Source organism: Ranitomeya variabilis, chromosome 3, assembly GCF_051348905.1.
Source record: "Ranitomeya variabilis isolate aRanVar5 chromosome 3, aRanVar5.hap1, whole genome shotgun sequence".
Taxonomy (NCBI): Eukaryota; Metazoa; Chordata; class Amphibia; order Anura; family Dendrobatidae; genus Ranitomeya; species Ranitomeya variabilis.
Window position 1 is genome coordinate 276,055,856 of NC_135234.1, and position 20,716 is coordinate 276,076,571.

A 20,716-nucleotide genomic window follows, 5' to 3' on the forward strand; every position below is an offset into this window, starting at 1 on the left:
GGTGGGGCAGGGGATTCAGCGTGGCTTCTGGCTTGTTTCTGTGCCAGTTCCTCACATAATGAGAATACTGAGTTGCCTTGGGGCGATGGAAAGCTGGCAATTCTATTTCTTCGAGTATTTCTGAATCTTCTCCCATCTCTGGCAAGTTGGGCATTCTGGACAATGCATGAGCATTTGCATTCTTGTGCCCTGCACGGTACTTGATGGTAAAATCATAATTGGACAACCGGGCCATCCACCGTTGCTCCAGGGCACCAAGTTTTGCGGTGTCCAAGTGTGTGTCGTAGCTGTTTTCATTCTGACCCAAATGTCAGCTGACAGATCACCAGTGAGTCCTAATTGTGGATTTACGCCCTTAGTTGACAAGCGCTTGGAGACAAAAGACACCTCACACGTATCCCGTGAGCAAGTCACTTTTATCTGATGTATAAAAAGCCAAAGCAATGTTTTATACCATTTACATCCAATGCATTTCAATGTAACTCATGTAGCGCCCACCAGCACCCAGGGTAATATTCTATTTACCATAGCTCAGAACATATTGTGACTGACTATTGAGAACGTACATGATAAGAAGTGTAGTCTCCTTGGAGAGGAGACCATCAGACTACTGAGTCAACAGATTCTAGTAATTCTAACACTTAAAGGTAAAAGGCACTTAAAGGCAAGGCAGTTAAAGCAAATTATTAACCCTTCTATAACAATTTCTCCCTTTTGTAAATGGTATAACCTCTGCTACGGGGTCCGCTGATGTCCACAAAGGAGCTACTGTCTCATGGGTCTAGTACCCACAAGGGGACTTCCTACCTGCTTCGCCCATCCACCCTCAATGTGGACACTCAACTTCCCCATCAGCAGTGGCCATACGGGGCCTATGATATACTACAGAAGGTTCAGCCTTAGATAATACATATATTAGCGCTTTTACGGCTACATAAAACAATAAGCAAAGCAACAAGATTTGCATACAAGTCTGAAAAATACCAAAAATAATCCATCCTGCTAGGCCGCTAAGCCAATCGGCTGGATTTAAAAAGAAGTCTTTATGTTGTATTAGTCTTATTAAGAGCCTTAAGGAACCAAGAAAATCTGAGTCCAAGTCTCATTGGGTATGCTGTGTGGTGTTAATACCTTCCTTGGCTCCAGGGGTAAAGGCTAAGTACAGCATAGCCCTTACAAATACTGGGCTGTGTATACAGATCTAACAGTCCAGCAGGTTTGTCCTTCCGCGTCTTTTATAAGAAAAGCATGATGTTGAGTAAGTTGCTGTCCTTGTCAACATTTAAAAGTTTATCCAGTGTCTCTGTAAGGTGCAGACATCCTACCACTACCAGCAAGGTGATTAGAACAACAGTCTTTCTGCTAGTGAAAAGATCTTTTTGTAGTGACTGGCATGGATCCAGGTGGGCTTTCCCTCAAGTGAATGTGGTCAACTGGACTTTACAACGGGCCGTCAAACCGTGGATATAGGCTCCTTCTCGCGTGTCTGTGTATGACCACCCAATCACCTGGATTTAGCAGATGTGCGTCCGCACTGGCATTAAGATCTGGAATGGATGAAAACACATGTTTATGCACCACAATAAGTATTTTCTGTAAGGCTTGGACATGGGCTGTTATAGCACCGTGTTGCATTTGTAGCACCTGTGGGAAGTACAGACCAGTCTCTGGCAAACTACTAAACAGGACTTCAAAAGGGGACAAGCCTGTCTTTCTATTTGGAGTGTGTCTGACTAGAAAGAGTGCAAGAGACAAGCATTCTACCCCGCTCTTTCCTGTGTCTGCCAAGGCTTCTGAATTTTCAGTTTAAGTGTCCCATTTAGTGTTTCCATTTTCCCACTACTTTGTTGTCTATATGGTGCATGATATGCTTGCTGTACTCCCAGGGCCTGCAAGTGTGTACCCCTATCGCTCTTTGTGGTTTCTGGGACACCATACCTGCAGATCAGTTCTTTCATTAGGTTGTCTGCAGTCACTTTAGTATTTGCACATTTTACCAGCCAACCAGAGAAGAGATCTACACATACTAGGACATTTTTCACACACTCCTACCTTGGGTAGCTGTATGTAGCCCGTCTGCAGTCTCTGAAATGGGTAGAGAGGCCTGGGTGTCGCTTTCTTAGGGATTTTTACTGTTTTACCAGGTTGTGCTGTGCACAGATGAGGCATGACCGTACGAGCTTTGCTGCTACGTAACTGAAACCAGGAGCGATCCGGAAGGCATCTACCATGGACACATGTGACATTTTGAGGTGTTTGTGGGGCCAGGTGTTGCTTGCGCCATTATTAGGAACAGGGACTTTGGTATATACAATTTATCCTTATTCTCCCAAAACTCTTTTTGAGTTCAGCTCAGCTCCCATTCTCCCCCGTGTTCCTTCTCTGTTTGGGCAGCTGGAGGGATTTCAGGACATCTAGGCTCAGTGTGGCTGGAATACGCTGACTCTCCGCCACCGTCCACTGCTCCCTAGGCAGCCTTGCTGCTACTTTAGCAGCCTCGTCCGCCCTTCTGTTGCCCTCTACCTCCACAGAGTCACCGTCCATGTGTGCTGTTACCTTGACGATGCCAACCTGGACTGGTAACGTCAATGCCTCCACTAATTGTTTCATCAGCTATGCATTTTTAATGGGCTTACCGGCTGATGTAAGAAACGTTCTGCTTCTCCAGACAGGGAAATAATCATGGGATATTCCCCATGCACAATTCGAATCTGTGTAAATATTAGCGACTTTACCTGCAGCAGCTCTACACGCCTCAGTGAGCGCCTTCAACTCTGCCTCCTGCACCAACATGTGTGGAGGGAGTGGTTCAACTCGGATTACCTCATGTGAGGATACTACTGTATGTCCAGTGTAGAATCGCCCATCCTGGTGGTATCTGGAGCCATCTACAAAAATAAAACTTCAAAATATGCATTAGGAACAGGTTTTTTTTTTGTTTTTTTTTCATGAACATATGTAAAACATACTGTCTCCTGACTCATCAGTTCCTATGCAGTCATGTTTGTGCGTCATGTCAACGTACCAGTGTACTTTTTTTTTTTTTTTTTCTAATGCTGTCACCAATTCCCCCTTTTCTGAATCCACAGGCAGATGAGTGGCTGGATTCAGAACACTATGTCTTTTGAGGGTGACGTATTCAGGAATTAGTATTAGAACACATTCGAGTCTGATCTGTCTATCCATAGACAGGTGTTCTGGTTGTATTTGTATGAGTATGGCATTAATGTCATGTGGGGAACAAATTGTCAAACGAAAAAGTCAGTGTGAGCTCACATGCCTAACAGTAATACAGCAGTTCTTACAACACGGACACACGTAGGAGACCCTCTAATCACTGGGTCTAATTGTGCTGAGTAGTAAGCTATTGGTCTCTGTTCCTCTCCACATTGCTGTGTCAGTATGCGGTAGCATGTCCTCCCTGCTCTGTTCAAAATAAGAAAAAATGGCTGATCATAGTTTGGAATGCCTAAGGCCGGGGCTGGCACAATGAGCAGCTTCAGAGAATAGAAGGAATCAATTGCTTTTTGATTGTAGGGGTTTGATGACAACCTGTCATAGAGTGGTTGCATCATTTGTGAAGCAGACCTTATCCAAGGCCTACAGTAGGTCACCAAACCTAGGAAAATACGTAGATGCTGGTGTGACCTGGGTAAAGGGAGATTTTGTATTGCCTGTTTTCTGTCTTCAGTCAGGTGTCTTGTACATTCAGCAATACAATGTCCTAAAAATGTCACCTTTTGTTTGTAATACTGTAATTTGTCACGTGAGACCTTGCAACCCTTCTCTGCCAAAAACACAGCAAGGAACCTATAGCTGTAGCAGGACGTCTGGTCCGGGCAGCAGAGCAAGAGGTCATCCACATACTGCAATAGTACAGTCTGTGGATGAGGTGGTTGCCACTGCTCAAGAATCCCTGCCATCGCTGTTGAATAGATGGTTGGGGAGTTCTTTCCCCCTTTTGGGAGGACCGTCCAACAGTATTGTTTACCTTCGCAAGTAAAAGAGAAAAGATGCCATCAGTCAGGGTGCAGGGGTATAGAAAAGAATGCATTTTGCCAAATTAATGACTGTGAAACATTTTGTGACCGTACGGTGTGTGTATTAGGGACAATTGAGATGACACTCACTGCAACATCATTAATGGCCTGTAAGTCCTGAACTATTCTGTGTCAGGGGAACCCTTGGGTCTTTTTTCTTCTTAATGGGATACAAAGGGGTGTTGCTTTAACCAAAGAGAAGTGGTTCCTTCTTTTAATTTAATCAAAACAAGGGAAATGGGCAATCGACCCACATCAGATTTTCCCCTTGCCCAAACGGTGTCTGGCACCTGACTCTTTTTCCTGTCCTCAGACATTCTGGTGTCAGGCATTACCTTCACCACTCTTGCCATATACACCATTTGTGAAATATTACACAAGTGTTTATATAAATCAGACACTAATGTCCAAATACTATTTATACCCGTATTTGATTGGGTAGAGTACCCCTTAAGAAAACTAAATTTGATTCACAAAATATGTTACCAAAAGAAAATTATATATATGAAAATATATATATTTACGAAAGATACTGAGTCGTAAAATGGGGGAGCACAATGCCATAGGCCACAGCAAAGCACAAGCTTATTTTAAGAAGGTAGTAGCCCTATGTAAATCCATAACTAACAGTTCCAAATATAAAAAGAAGGGATTTGAAAAAATGCCAAATATTAATACCAGTTGCTTGCGATAAGGTATAAGAAGTGGAAAGGACAAATAAACAGTGATTATGGTTTGAGCCAATATAATGAATGGCTAAAAAACTATATATCATATGAAGACAACCTAGAAATACACGGTAACTATACCATCTTGTGTAAGGAAACTACTAAACTGGCAAATGAATGGAATTAAGTGTAACTATAATTGGGCATGATTTACCTGTGGTATAATGTGCACGTGGAAGACCCTGACGTCCCTCTGCACCAAGTGTTTATATGAAAGGGGACTTGTGACTGTAATACCCTCAGGAGAGTACTGTATGATGGCCTAGCCAGCACTCAACTCTGCTCCCAGCAAATCCATAGGGGTATTGTCACTAACAATAAGTTTGTAAGCAGCTCTTCTAAGCACGGTCTCGTGATTCTAGTCTTATTTGTTTAGTCATAGGGGCTTCAGTCGCTTGTCCCTCTACACTCACGTATTCCACAGTCTCGTCAGTAATCATGTCTGGCATTATCAAGTCTTTGTGTACCACAGTTCCGGCTTCCTCAGTGTCAATCAAGAATTCTGTCTTTTTCCCTCCTGGCATTGGTATGGTGGCCATCAAGGACGGACCTGGTCCGGAGGGGACAAGAACAGGGCACACATTTGTCACTGGGTTGTCAGGTTCCTAGTCTGGAGGTGAAGAAGGTGGAAGATTGGTCTGAGTGTCCATTTTCTCCACAATTCCAGCACTTTACGGTTTCTAAGTCTTTAGGTCTCTCATTACGTCTCTACTGTTTTCCTTGTAGTCCAGCATACATGACACGTCGTCTTATTGGCCTAGTTTGTTCAACTCCTTTAGCAACTTTCAGGAGATCTTTTGGATCTACATTCCTCCATTCAGGTCTAGCTGTCTGTACTGCGTCTCGTAAGTCTTTGGTCATACCATCAATGAATGTATTTACCAATACTTTAACATCAAGTGGGTTTACTGGACTGTACCCCATGTCTTCCCATTTAAGCTGCAACCATCTAAAGTACATCTCTACACTTTCTTCTTTTGTCACATCTGTATGTGTCTTAATTATGTGTCCTAGCAAGTCACCTGCTTTTGTGCTCACTAACTACCTAGGCCTGCCCAGGTGCACTTATACGTCCATCATATTGTCTTTATCTGAAAAATGGGAAAGGTTGGTTCTTAGGGTCAGCCAATTGTTTTTGCATAGCTAACTAGTCAGAGAGCCTCCAGGGATAATACTCCTATATCTGTCCTACCCTACCTGATGTGGTTGGTTCTCTGGTGGTGGGGGTGACTAGATGACCGGTTGAGGGTGACATGACATGCTGGTCTACAGCTCCTTCCCAAAAGGATTACTGTCAGCCTACTCCCAAAAGTTAATGTCCCCACTATCCACCAACCACAATCCTGTGTCAGCTTCTTATGTCACTACATGTGATCTTGTCTGGACAGGATTCAGTGTAATTCTCTTAGGTCGGGTTGCAGCACAAATCATACGAGTATTTCTCCAGTCTGGGTTTGTCTGACCACAGTCCATCTGTCTTGTCTGGGTCTCTGGTTATACAAAGGTATAACGGTAGCAGTAATGTGTCAGTCATAGTCGGACTTTTAAGCATCAAAACATTCATAATACACCTTACTTTCGTCCTTTGTCTGTGCCTTTTTGAACAACAAAACATCCACTCACTGGCATTTTTGCCTTTTTCAATATTGGTTTCACATCTTTCACTGCTTCCTTTTTCCAATCTATACAGCGGTTTTTGAATCCCATTGGGGGCCCTGACTGCACACAGAATAAGTTGCCCATGGCTTCAACTTATCCGCTCAACAACACCGAGCAGGTTACACCACCTACCACTCGGTGGACTTAAAGGATTTTACCAAGCAGGTTAACCACCTACCACTCGGTAAATCAGCTGGCTAGCACAGCTCCATGGACGGCAAGGTTACACCACCTAATGCCGTAGACTGACTGTAGCAGGTTACACCACCTATACTACATCAGCCGTGCAGTTGGTTACCTCCTCTGCTGATCCTCAATTTACTATATCAATCACTCAGCTTGAAGCAGGTGACTCTTTTACCAATCTTTTCAATCACTTACAAGTTTTCCTCTAAAATAGGCACAGTTCTTTTTCACTTTCAATTTCATACAGTACTTATTGCTTTAAACACAAATCTCTCAGCGTGTACCAAACCAAGGACAGAGAAACTTAAAATGCAATACCTGGCCCCCCCCTTCCTCTGGCCCCTCAGCGCAAAGGGGAGAAATCTCAAGCAAGTAGCGCAGGGGTGCACTTCCCTCCTCCCATCTGGTATTTCGCGCTGATCAGAGCTTTGTGCCTCACACACACAGAAGCAGTTTACAAAACATTCATCCTCTCGGAATTAAAAACAATTTCTCTATACAGGCAAATCACTGCACAACTTGAAAAAGCTGATTCTGACCGCATCCGGCCAAACCACATATAGACATACATAGAAACCTATCCAGTATCAAACCATATATAACACAGGTTTCTCTGAATCTCAGATGTAAATTAAATGTACATTAAAAATATCCATAACTCATTCATCCTGGACCTTCAACAACAGTTAGATAAGTAATGATACTTATGTGATGACTCATTCATACATGCTCATTCAGGGATTGTTTTTTTTTTTTTTTCTTTCACTTTTTAGTAGATTTTACAAGAAGAAAATCCCTTATCTCAATCAGAGCTTCTCATAGACATACACACATACAAGGCTCACACAGCCTGTCTATTCTGCACTTTGGAATTAACACAACTCTATATAAATAAAACTGCAGCAGCGTCCACTGACACTCTGAAAACACTTTAAGGCCAAACAACACAGCCTTATACAAAATACAGCTTCATATAATGTACTGCCAATCCAAAATGACCAAAATAACAACACTGCACAGAGTCTATCCCAGCTCTTGAATTACACACACTAAACAAATACACAACCAATTAGGATATTGACAAATAATACAGATAACAATTATCACAATTATCATCTTATAACTCTATTATTCAACTCTCATACTCTCATACGGACATAAACAGACAAACAAACACAAAACTCACTGGTGATGTGTGGATTCTTTGAACCGTGTTTACAGCCTTTACCCAGAGGTATGGAGAAATCCGGAAGAGAGATTGCAGGTGCAAACAGATTGTAAGAATAACATTTCTTACCTTGCTGCAGCTGTTGTTTGCATTATCCAATCTCTCTGGAAGCTCCCACATACGGATTCCGAATAAGGCGGCTGGTTACACGGTCCCTGTTCGGGCGCCAAACTGTCGTAGCTGTTTTCATTCTGACCCAAATGTCAGCTGACAGATCACCAGTGAGACCTAATTGTGGATTTACGCCCTTAGTTGACAAGCGCTTGGAGACAAAAGACACCTCACACGTATCCCGTGAGCAAGTCACTTTTATCTGATGTATAAAAAGCCAAAGCAATGTTTTATACCATTTACATCCAATGCATTTCAATGTAACTCATGTAGCCCCCACCAGCACCCAGGGTCATATTCTATTTACCATAGCTCAGAACATATTGTGACTGACTATTGAGAACATACATGATAAGAAGTGTAGTCTCCTTGGAGAGGAGATCATCAGACTACTGAGTCAACAGATTCTAGTAATTCTAACACTTAAAGGTAAAAGGCACTTAAAGGCAAGGCAGTTAAAGGCAAACTAATAACCCTTCTATAACAATGTGGATTATTATCCGTGAAGACGGTGAATCTTGCCGAGGCCAAGTAGTGCTTGAATCTCTCTGTCACTGCCCAGACGATGGCGAGGAACTCCAGCTTAAAGGAACTGTAGTTTTCAGGGTTCCTTTCAGGGGGCGAAGTTTCCTGCTGGCGTAGGCAATTACCCTTTCTTTGCCTTTCTGGACCACGGACAACACGGCTCCTAGTCCCATGTTGCTGGCGTCCGTGTACAGCACAAACGGTTGGTCATATTCAGGGTAAGCCAGTACCTCATCCCCCGTCAGAGCCAGCTTCAGACCAGTGAAGGATCTCTCCAGTCCGTCGTCCCAGTCAAATGGTGTATTCTTACCCTTGGTTTTCTTGGATTGGCCCACTAACAGGTCTTGTAGTGGTGTGGCTTTGTTGGTGAAGTCTTTGATAATCTTTGGTAGTAACCTACCAACCCGAGGAACTGCTGGACCTCATGGAGGTGGCTGGGCTTTGGCCAGTCTCTAATCACAGTGACCTTGTCAGAGTCTGGGGCCACTCCTTCGGCGCTCACCACATGGCCCAGGTACTGCACATTGGGCTTTAACAGATGGCATTTGGATGGTTTTACCTTCAGACCAAAGCTAGACAGAGCTTCGAACACCTCGGCCAGGTGTTCCAGATGGTCCTCATAAGTCTTGGAGAAGACGATTACATCGTCCTGATACAGCAAGACAGTTTCAAAATTCTTGTGTCCAAGACAGCACTCCATCATCCTCTGAAGTGTTCCTGGGGCATTGCACAGTCCAAATGGCATGTAGTTGAATTCACAGAGACCCATCGGTGTGGTAAAGACCGTCTTTTCCTTAACCGCTACGGGAACCTGCCAGTACCCACTGGTGAGATCCAAGGTAGAGAAGTAGTAAGCAGATTTTAAAGCAGCTAATGATTCTTCTATTCTGGGCAGTGGGTATGCATCTTTGTGTGTAATGTGGTTTATCTGCCTATAATCAACACACATTCTTATCGTGCCATCCTTCTTCCTGGCGAGGACTAATGGAGCTGCCCAGGGGCTACAAATGTCTCTAACTACCCCAGCCTCCTTCATCTCCCATAACATGTCTTTGGCACACTGATAATGGGCTGGAGGTACAGACCGATATTTCTCTTTGATGGGCGGATGATCTCCCGTGGGGATATGATGCTGAATCCCTTTTACCTGCCCAAAATCTAGGGGGTGCTTGCTGAATACCCGCTCATACTTATGTACCACACTGTAAGCCCCTTGTTTCTAATGTGACGGTGTAGAATCAGTGCCCACGTGTAGTTTCTGACACCAATCTTCCATTTGTCTTCCATTTGTCCTACAGAGCCATTGTCCTCAGCCTGGTTGGACGGGACAAAGGGTTCTGTTGCCTGTATCACATTATTATCAACAGTAAACAGCTTGGCAATTGTTGCATATTTGGTTAGATGGACCTCTTTCTCTCCACAGTTAAGGACACGTACTGGCACCCTCCCCTTGCGGACTTCAACCACCCCTCTGGCTGTCAGGATTGTGGGCCTACTATCTGAATACACAGGTTCTACCAGGGCTTGGTAGTCTTTACCTCTGAGGCCTATTGCTGCCCGACACCATACTCATGGGGGTTATTGCGATGGGGCTTGAATCACTCACTGTGGCATGGACAATTTTTCCACCAGATAGTTCTACCTGCTGTCTCTGTACCAGAGCTCTGATTTCTTTCTGCAAAATACGTTGTTCACTGGAACCAGCAGTTTCGGCCACCTGTTGTAATAAGACAATAACCTCTGCAAGACAATTTTCTATGACATTCGTACCAATGGTCATCATAGGGTTACATTCGCGGCGATCAACGTCAACAACCACTATCCCTTGGGATTTCAACTCTACCCGCCCCACTTTAATGGCGACCTCTTTGTATCCCACTTGTGGTAAGGGCTGACCGTTACTGGCTACTATGGTGAAATTATCATCAGGACCACGAGTAATGTCTGTGTCAGCCCAATAACATTTATAAGGATGAAAGGCATAGTTGTCACCTGAGAACCGGTGTCCAACAGAGCATTCATGGGGATACCATCGATCACAATGGGGAGAACAGGTCGTCCTCCAACGTGCTTGGCTCGCCAGTTGTTTGGGCCTGGTCGTCCTACTCCTGGAGATTGGCCCCAGGGGTTGCTCGTTTAAATGACAGTACCTTGCAATGTGGCCTGCCTGATTGCAGCGGCGGCAGATGGGTCGTCCGTCCTGATGATAGCGATCGTCGTCTCTTCCTCTGGTCGGCGGGATCCTCTTCTGTCGTTGCCAGGGAACATCCTCCGGTCTGGAAGCCAGCTTGATCTTCTCCTTGGGGGCCTCCTGTAGGGACTGCACGGTCCGGGCTAGCGCAGCAAGGTTCTTGGTCAGCTCCTGCATCTGGAGGCATAGTCCTGCTGGAGAATCATCTTCAAGGATCTGGGCATCGGCCTCAGCAGGGACTTGAGGATCTGGCGCCACCTCCTGGTGGTACGTGAGGGCTTGACGCCTAGTGGGTACTGCACTGCTGGGCTACCGTTCCTGTAGCACCTGGATGGCCTTGTCTTTGAATTGCATGAAGGCTAGGTCCGGATTCTGCATGGCCAGGAGGTGCAGTTGGGCCCTTTGGTTATTACACTGGAGTCCCTCCATGAACCGCTCTGTTAAGAGTTTGTCTTCATCTTGCACGCTGTTAGGATCAACCTTCCTGATTGCCCGCAGTGCTTCCTGGAGATTAAGGGCATAGTCCCGTAGGCTATCCTGCTGCCAGGGCCGGCTCCAGGTTTTTGAGGACCCCGGGCGAAAGAGTCTCAGTGGTCCCCCCACTTTAACACATACCCCGATTTATGATGCACAGATACGGCAGAGAAATATAGGTATAGTACAATGCCAGATTTCACTTCTTACATGAGTGACAGCTATTGTAAATTCTACAGTGTATATATACAGGACAGGAGGAGTGACACTGTGCAGTGTGTATATATACAGGAGGAGTGACACTATGCAGTGTATATACACAGGAGGAGAGGTGCTGTGCAGTTTATATATACAGGAGGAGCGGTACTGTACAGTGTATATATACAGGACAGGAGGAGTGGTACTGTTCAATGTATATATACAGGAGGAGTGACATTGTGCAGTGTACATATACAGGAGGAGTGACACTATGCAGTGTATATACACAGGAGGAGAGGTGCTGTGCAGTGTATGTATACAGGGGGAGTGGTACTGTACAGTGTATATATACAGGAGGAGAGGTGCTGTGCAGTGTATATATACAGGAGGAGAGGTGCTGGCCAGCGTATATATACAGGGGGAGTGGTACTGTACAGTGTATATATATATATATATATATATATATATATATATATATATATACAGGAGGAAAGGTGCTGTACAGTGTTATTATTCAGGAGAGGTGCTGTGCAGTGTATATATACACAGGAGGAAAGGTACTGTGCGGTGTATATATACAGGAGAGGTGCTGTGCAGTGTATATATACAGGAGGAGAGGTGCTGTGCAGTGTGTATATACAGGAAAGTTGCTGTGCAGTGTATATATACAGGAGGAAAGGTGCTGTGCAGTGTATATATATACAGGAGAGGTGCTGTGCAGTGTATATATAAAGGAGAGGTGCTGTGCAGAGTATATATAAAGGAGGAAAGGTGCTGTACAGTGTATATATACAGGAGAGGTGCTGTGCAGTGTATATATACAGGAGGAGCGGTACTGTGCAGTGTATATATACAGGACAGGAGGAGTGGTACTGTACAATGTATATATACAGGAGGAGTGACACTGTGCAGTGTATATATATAGGAGGAGTGACACTGTGCAGTGTATATACACAGAGGAGGAGAGGTGCTGTGCAGTGTATATATACAGGAGGAGAGGTGCTGTGCAGTGTATATATACAGGGGGAGTGGTACTGTACAGTGTATCTATACAGGAGGAGAGGTGCTGTGCAGTGTATATATATATAGGAGGAGAGGTGCTGGCCAGTGTATATATACAGGGGGAGTGGTACTGTACAGTGTGTATATATACAGGAGGAAAGGTGCTGTACAGTCTATATATACAGGAGAGGTGCTGTGCAGTGTATATATACACAGAAGGAAAGGTGCTGTGCGGTGTATATATATACAGGAGAGGTGCTGTGCAGTGAATATATACAGGAGAGGTGCTGTGCAGTGTATATATACAGGAGGAGAGGTGCTGTGCAGTTTATATATACAGGAGGAGAGGTGCTGTGCAGTGTATATATACAGGAGAGGTGCTGTGCAGTGTATATATACAGGAGGAAAGGTGCTATGCAGTGTATATATACAGGAGAGGTGCTGTGCAGTGTATATATACAGGAGGAAATGTGCTGTGCAGTGTATACATACAGGAGAGGTGCTGTGCAGTGTATATATACAGGGGGAGTGTTACTGTACAGTGTATATATACAGGATGAGAGGTGCTGTACAGTGTATATACTTCAGCAGCTCAGCTGCAACCTGCAGCCGCCCAGCTCACCCAGAACCCCAGAATACAGGGATATCATTGCACTCACTCAGGCACCGGTAGGAGCTCCTCCGGAATCTGCCTGATAAGGCTACTTTCACACTAGCGTCGTACAACGCATGACGAATTGCGTCGTTGCGACGTACCGACACTAGCAGTGAATGCACAGCACAACGGGGGCAGCGGATGCTGTTTTTCAACGCATCCACTGCCCCATTGTGAGGTGCGGGGAGGCGGGGGCGGAGTTCCGGACGCGCATGCGCGGTTGGAAAAGACGGTCTCGACGCACCAAAAAGCGTTACATGCAATGTTTTTTGGTGGCGACGGACCGACGCAACCCGACGCAACCGTCGCACGACGGTTGTGATGTGTGGCAATGCGTTGCACTGCATCGCTAATGCAAGTCTATGGAGAAAAAACGCATCCTGCAAGCACTTTTGCAGGATGCGTTTTTTCTACAAAACGACGCATAGCGACGTACAGTACATGATGCTAGTGTGAAAGTAGCCTAAGTTCAGCACTGCAGCCAGGGTCGGAGAGCAGAACGTGCTCTCTCCGCCCACAAACAGTCACGCTGGCTGTATTCTCTTAACCCCTATGTGCCTGCCTGCCTGGCTGCACTGACTGAGTGAGAAGATGCTTGTGCCAGCTGTATCTATGACAGCGTGAGTGGGCCCCCCTGTCTCGCCAGGGCCCCGGCACTTGCCCGGGTGCGCCGGGTGCTGACGCTGGCCCTGCCTGCGGCCTCTGCTTGCACCCATAAAACTTCAATTTGATTTCTGTAGCGGTGCAGGTGTCAAAGGTGGTTTTAAGCTTAGCAAAGATCTGCTGCACAGTCCCATTATCCGCAGCTGGCCAGGATTTTACCTCCCTCAGGGCTGCTCCAAACAGTTGGCCCGTTACAATGTGAACTTTCTGATGCTCTGTCAGGGGATAAACTTCAAGCAGGCTGCAGAGTCTTTCTTTAAAGTCAGCTAACGTATGCGATTCTCCAGAATATTGCGGGAGCCAGGCTGCTCCAGGTATGTATGGCATGGAGAGGGGCATGATGGCCGCTGTAGCTGGGGCGGTGCCCGGCTGGCTGATGGGAGCGGCGGGCTCTGCGGGACCTGGCGGCAGTAAAAGGCCTGCGGCTGCGTCTATTGAGCAGCCTGCGGGCACATCCACGGCGAGGCCTGGGGGTGCTAGTCGCCACCAACTCCCCTCCCGGTTTAGACATGGTTCTTCCTCCTCGCTAACCTGGTGGAAGTCGGGGCTCCTCTCTGGAATCAGCAGCGGTTCCTCCGGTGCTCTGCTGTTTGCAGCATCTCTTCTTTCGGCTCCGCTGCACGACGTCTTCACTTACAGCGTTCCAGGCAGCAGCGCGGCACCTGTTCTTCCTGCTTCGCGCTCTCTTTGGCTAGCTCCCCCCACTAAGGTACGTCTCCTCCCCACTTGTGCTCCATGTGGAGCAGCAATGGTGGATTTTGGCGGCAATGCGCAATGATCAGTCTTTTAGCACAAATCACGGTTAGGCACAGTTATGGCACAGTCTCTAGGTGCACATGACCCACTTTTCAGGCTTTAGTAGATCCTGTTCGTGACGCCAAAATGGATCGCCCCATCAGGGCAGTGGGGTACTCGGTCCTTCGATTCACAGGGGAATGTCATGGTGGCTGACCTGGTTTGTGGCCCTCGGACGTCCGTGTAAAAGGGAATGGTCTTTAAAAGGATAAAGTTTGTGTTCATGACGCCACCTGTGGTATTCATAAAAAATTGCCGTGTGCATTACTGGAAAGGAAGGTGCTAAGGTTAGGTTCCCACACCTTCTTAAACCATAATCAAAAAGAACCTAGCACTCAACTTGATGCTTTAGAGTGAGTTTTATTGTAGTGGTACTCAAAACGTTTCGGTCCTACACCTGGACCTTCGTCAGTTACTACATGTGAAATATAACCAAATGTGAAAACAATACAAAAAAGGGGTAAACCATAACAAAACAATTATACAAAAAAAGTATATACATAAATGCTGAGGAGAGAATATAGCATCGATATCTATACATGGTCAAGTGTATCCAAGAAACATATGCTGGAGAGAAACCCCAAGAATCTAGGCTAGGGTGCTCCACCTATGCTCAGAAGTGGGGGACCCCCCATAAATAGAACAGTGAGGGGTGAGGTACATACCGTACTGCAGAGTATAAAGGGGGACCAAAGGGTCAGAAGACACACAGGGGCGGCGTCTGTAAATGTGCAAACAAACCCCCCAGGGGTTGTGTGAGATATGTATAACAGTTGGTGGATGTGAGAGGAGACACAAAGGATGACTCATACCTTACACAAGAACCGGACAGGAGTGGTACTATAGGTGTGCAATGAAACAAAGGAGAGGGTTGGTTACCTTCTCAAAGAAAACAGGAAGGGATGAGATAGGCGCTTGTGTGAGAATTACCTGTGGAGACCGTAGCAGATAGCATAGGGAGCAGACACGGATTCCACCGCTGGTCTGCCGGTGAGGAGTGACATCGCCGTTAAGAGGAAGTAGGGCGGGACTGACAGTGCCAGAGAGCCAATCAGCGGCAAAACCGCTGACCGGAAGTGACGTCGCGCGGGAATAACCACACAGTGCAGTTGCATACAGAGATGTGATGTGTGGTGAGCGGAAGTGACGTCAGGTTGTCAGGGTAACTGGGCGATACACAACCCCGGTAAGGGATAACTAAGCGCTATAGTGAAACATGAATGGACACAAGTGTGGAGAACATAGGTACATTGCAGGATGAGTGGACCTAGAGCTGAGGTGCCCAAACGGAGAATTCTGTAGAGGGTGAACGGACTCCTTGGTGGTGGTGATCCTACGTTCTATTATTTTGCCATATAACGATAGGCCGATGTGTATAGTGGACCTGGTTCAACGTGACATGCGGAAGTGACACAGATCTCAATACAGGCGATTCTAATGGCAAAAAGGAAAAAGAGAGTTAGCTCACCGTAGATACACATTATAATGGTATATAAACAATAGGATGGCTGGAGTCCGTACAAACCAGTGGCTGACATCAAAATGATGGAACAATCAACAGATGGAATAATACATTTTAATCATTTTTATATAAAAGAGGCTAAATCGTAGTCTCTGTTAAGTCCCAGCGGATGAAGTGTCTCTAATGTATGGATCCAAAATGCCTCCCGTCTTTTAAGACGGGCCACCCGGTCCCCACCCCTCCTGAAAGGGGGGATATGCTCTATGACCTGATACTGTAGCTGAGAGACAGTGTGGCCCTGATTGTGAAAGTGAAGGGGAATGGGTAACAGTAAGTTCTTGCGGCGGATTGTCGATTTGTGTTTAGAGACACGGTCTCGTATAGGTTGCGTGGTTTCCCCTATGTATAAAAGTCCGCAGGGACATTTGATTAGGTATATAACCCATGACGAAGCACACGTGAAATAATCCGAAATGCGAAATGACTTACCGGACCTAGGATGATGAAAGGAAGAGCCCTTAAGGACGTTATGGCATTGGGCACAATTTAAGCATGGGAAGGTCCCCATGCGTGGATTCTGTAGAAACCGTTGACGAGGAGTGGACGTGCCTGATCCCAGGTCCGCCCTAACTAATGAGTCCCTGAGGTTGGGTGGACGTCTGAAACAGGGGAGGAAAGGGTTCTGGAATTCAGGTATTTTGGGGTATCCCTTTGATAGTAGGTGCCAGTGTTGGCGTATTGACCTATGTAAGATGTACGAATACGGATGATACGAGTGAACAAATGGAATCCGATTAGAGGCTCTGTTAGGTCGTGGGGTAGATGGAGCTGTAGCCTTTTCCAGTACCGAGGGTGGATAGCCCCGTTGGGTAAACTTAGTGGCCATCTCTTGGAGGCGCACCGGTTTGAGCTCCGTATCGGACACGATCCTGGAGACTCGTTGAAATTGTGACTTGGGTACTGAATTTTTAGTAGCAGGGGGGTGGAAGCTTGTAAAGTGCAACAGTCTGTTGCGATCGGTGCTTTTCGTGTAGAGATCCGTAGTTATGGAGCCATCTGGTTGGAGTATGACCAGGGTATCCAGAAAATTTCTTAGGGTTTCTCTCCAGCATATGTTTCTTGGATACACTTGACCATGTATAGATATCGATGCTATATTCTCTCCTCAGCATTTATGTATATACTTTTTTTGTATAATTGTTTTGTTATGGTTTACCCCTTTTTTGTATTGTTTTCACATTTGGTTATATTTCACATGTAGTAACTGACGAAGGTCCAGGTGTAGGACCGAAACGTTTTGAGTACCACTACAATAAAACTCACTCTAAAGCATCAAGTTGAGTGCTAGGTTCTTTTTGATTATGGTTTAAGAAGGTGTGGGAACCTAACCTTAGCACCTTCCTTTCCAGTAGTGCACACGGCAATTTTTTATGGTTACTTTTCCCTTACGTTGTGCACACTGACGGGTCATGTCCACATTCTCCTATAATGCTGAGGAGACCTCCAGTATCCTGGCACGCTCCACCTACAATAGTGATTTCCTGAAAATCCCCCCTAGAGAGGCGAGAGGCCGAGATTTAGAACGGGAGCTTCGTCACTTTACCAACATTGAACTCCACTGTGCCACACTCTCTGAGTATCTTCGAGCACAACGAATCCCTAGGGGTCTACGGGTCTCACTACGTCCCACACTGTTTCGGGACTCTCCTGAATATTGTATTAAATACGAACAAATACTAAACAAGTGTTCTTTTGATATTATCACCCTCACGATCGAGCATCTACAGAAGGCGATCTCTGCCAGCTCCGAGACCATAAAATCCATTGAGGCTCAACTATCTTCATCCGGATCTCCAGAGGAACTCTCCATCCTTAAGGACCAGATAACAAAAAATATCGAGAAACATCGACGGGAGACACAGGACAGGAAACGCAGTAAGTTCAACAGGGACACAGAGGACTACGAGCGCCAGCAGGTATACAGATGGCAGGACTCCTTCTCTGGTCGACGAAATACATCTCGCCAAGGTCTACGCACCTCCCCTGACTATTCGACATCTGGCTCAGAACAGGAGTCGGGGGCCTCTGCTACTCTCCCACCGCGTTTTTTAGGCCAACGACACCGTTTCCCGAAAAGAAGGCCACGAGGCGCGGCCACGGATATAGGAGGAGACCCGCTCCAAGGGAGGATCACGAGATCACAGGTACGACCACCCCGTTGGTGATCAACATCTCTGATAGACTGTTGGGAGTTGCTGAATACAAAATCCTGCAGAAGGGCTTGTCCTTTTGCCCCTCTTACCAATGCCATACATTCGACTTGGAGATGGACCTTCAGAGGTTCTTTAGATCCCTAAGATTGAAAGCTTTTTTCTCTACCTCCCCTGAGTTACCCTCCATTCAGCCTCCTACTGTCTCACCTGATAATTCTCTCTCATCACGAAGCCTAGGCCTGTATACTAAAAGCCACTTCAGACCACCACAAGGCTCGCATGCCATGGAGTCTTTTATAGGCTTCGTTAAAGAGTCATTTAAAACACTTTGTGACGACATCCGTAAGGGAAAGTTATTCTTTCCCTCTAACCTTTCCTCCATTGAACGACAAGCTCTAAGGAGCTTACAGAATGACAGTAATCTTATTTTCAAACCCGCAGACAAAGGGGGCGCCCTTGTCATTATGAATAGATCCGACTATCTCCAAGAAATAAAACGCCAACTTGATAATTCCACGGTCTATACTAAGTTACAACATGATCCCCAGTCCGTAACCCGACAAATCATTTCAGAGACACTTATAAAATACACGGAACTAGGTGTCTTAGATCCCAAAACACGGGACTTTCTTACCAAATTACATCCCATCACTCCAGTGTTCTACACTATTCCGAAGATTCATAAAAACTTAGAGAGACCCCCAGGGAGGCCTATAGTCGCCTCCACCGACTCTATTCTTTCCCCGTTGGCTATTTATTTGGAAAAAATCCTCACCCCAATGATTAGGTCATCCAGATCCTTTATCCTGGATACAGGCTCTTTCCTCAGCACCCTGAAGGATATATGTCCCATCCCTACACATTCCATACTAGTAACCATGGACGTTAAGGATCTCTATACATCCATTCCTCACACGGAGGGCATCAACTCGGTCCATAAACTCCTGACTCAATCCGGCCTCTCACCAGACCAAATACAATTGTGTATCGAATTACTTACCATTATTCTCACCCGGAATTACTTTCTATTTCAGGACGATTTTTATCTACAAATCCGCGGCACCGCGATGGGCTCTAACGTAGCGCCCCCCTATGCTAACTGCTATATGGCGGATTTTGAGGAAAGTCTGATATACCCTCACCCGCTTGTCCGCGACAACGTCATCATGTGGAAACGATACATCGATGATGTGTTCTGCATATGGGGGGGCTCGTTAGAAGCCCTCACGGTGCTCTTCGACTGGCTTAATACGGCCTGGCCAGGAATCTCCTTCACCATGTCTCATAGTACAACACAGATTAATTTTCTGGATACCCTGGTCATACTCCAACCAGATGGCTCCATAACTACGGATCTCTACACGAAAAGCACCGATCGCAACAGTCTGTTGCACTTTACAAGCTTCCACCCCCCTGCTACTAAAAATTCAGTACCCAAGTCACAATTTCAACGAGTCTCCAGGATCGTGTCCGATACGGAGCTCAAACCGGTGCGCCTCCAAGAGATGGCCACTAAGTTTACCCAACGGGGCTATCCACCCTCGGTACTGGAAAAGGCTGCAGCTCCATCTACCCCACGACCTAACAGAGCCTCTAATCGGATTCCATTTGTTCACTCGTATCATCCGTATTCGTACATCTTACATAGGTCAATACGCCAACACTGGCACCTACTATCAAAGGGATACCCCAAAATACCTGAATTCCAGAACCCTTTCCTCCCCTGTTTCAGACGTCCACCCAACCTCAGGGACTCATTAGTTAGGGCGGACCTGGGATCAGGCACGTCCACTCCTCGTCAACGGTTTCTACAGAATCCACGCATGGGGACCTTCCCATGCTTAAATTGTGCCCAATGCCATAACGTCCTTAAGGGCTCTTCCTTTCATCATCCTAGGTCCGGTAAGTCATTTCGCATTTCGGATTATTTCACGTGTGCTTCGTCATGGGTTATATACCTAATCAAATGTCCCTGCGGACTTTTATACATAGGGGAAACCACGCAACCTATACGAGACCGTGTCTCTAAACACAAATCGACAATCCGCCGCAAGAACTTACTGTTACCCATTCCCCTTCACTTTCACAATCAGGGCCACACTGTCTCTCAGCTACAGTATCAGGTCATAGAGCATATCCCCCCTTTCAGGAGGGGTGGGGACCGGGTGGCCCGTCTTAAAAGACGGGAGGCATTTTGGATCCATACATTAGAGACACTTCATCCGCTGGGACTTAACAGAGACTACGATTTAGCCTCTTTTATATAAAAATGATTAAAATGTATTATTCCATCTGTTGATTGTTCCATCATTTTGATGTCAGCCACTGGTTTGTACGGACTCCAGCCATCCTATTGTTTATATACCATTATAATGTGTATCTACGGTGAGCTAACTCTCTTTTTCCTTTTTGCCATTAGAATCGCCTGTATTGAGATCTGTGTCACTTCCGCATGTCACGTTGAACCAGGTCCACTATACACATCGGCCTATCGTTATATGGCAAAATAATAGAACGTAGGATCACCACCACCAAGGAGTCCGTTCACCCTCTACAGAATTCTCCGTTTGGGCACCTCAGCTCTAG

General features: G+C 46.0%; 1 long non-coding RNA gene across 1 annotated transcript in view; it reads right to left on the reverse strand.

The window, feature by feature from the left end:
• Nucleotides 1–399: 399 nt before the first annotated feature.
• The window catches only part of LOC143815838 (uncharacterized), a 54,389-nt gene continuing 34,072 nt past the window's right edge, over nucleotides 400–20,716 (reverse strand). The window contains exon 3 of the long non-coding RNA XR_013223814.1: nucleotides 400–1,547. This is a non-coding gene — a long non-coding RNA (uncharacterized LOC143815838). The remainder of the gene's footprint in view (nucleotides 1,548–20,716) is intronic.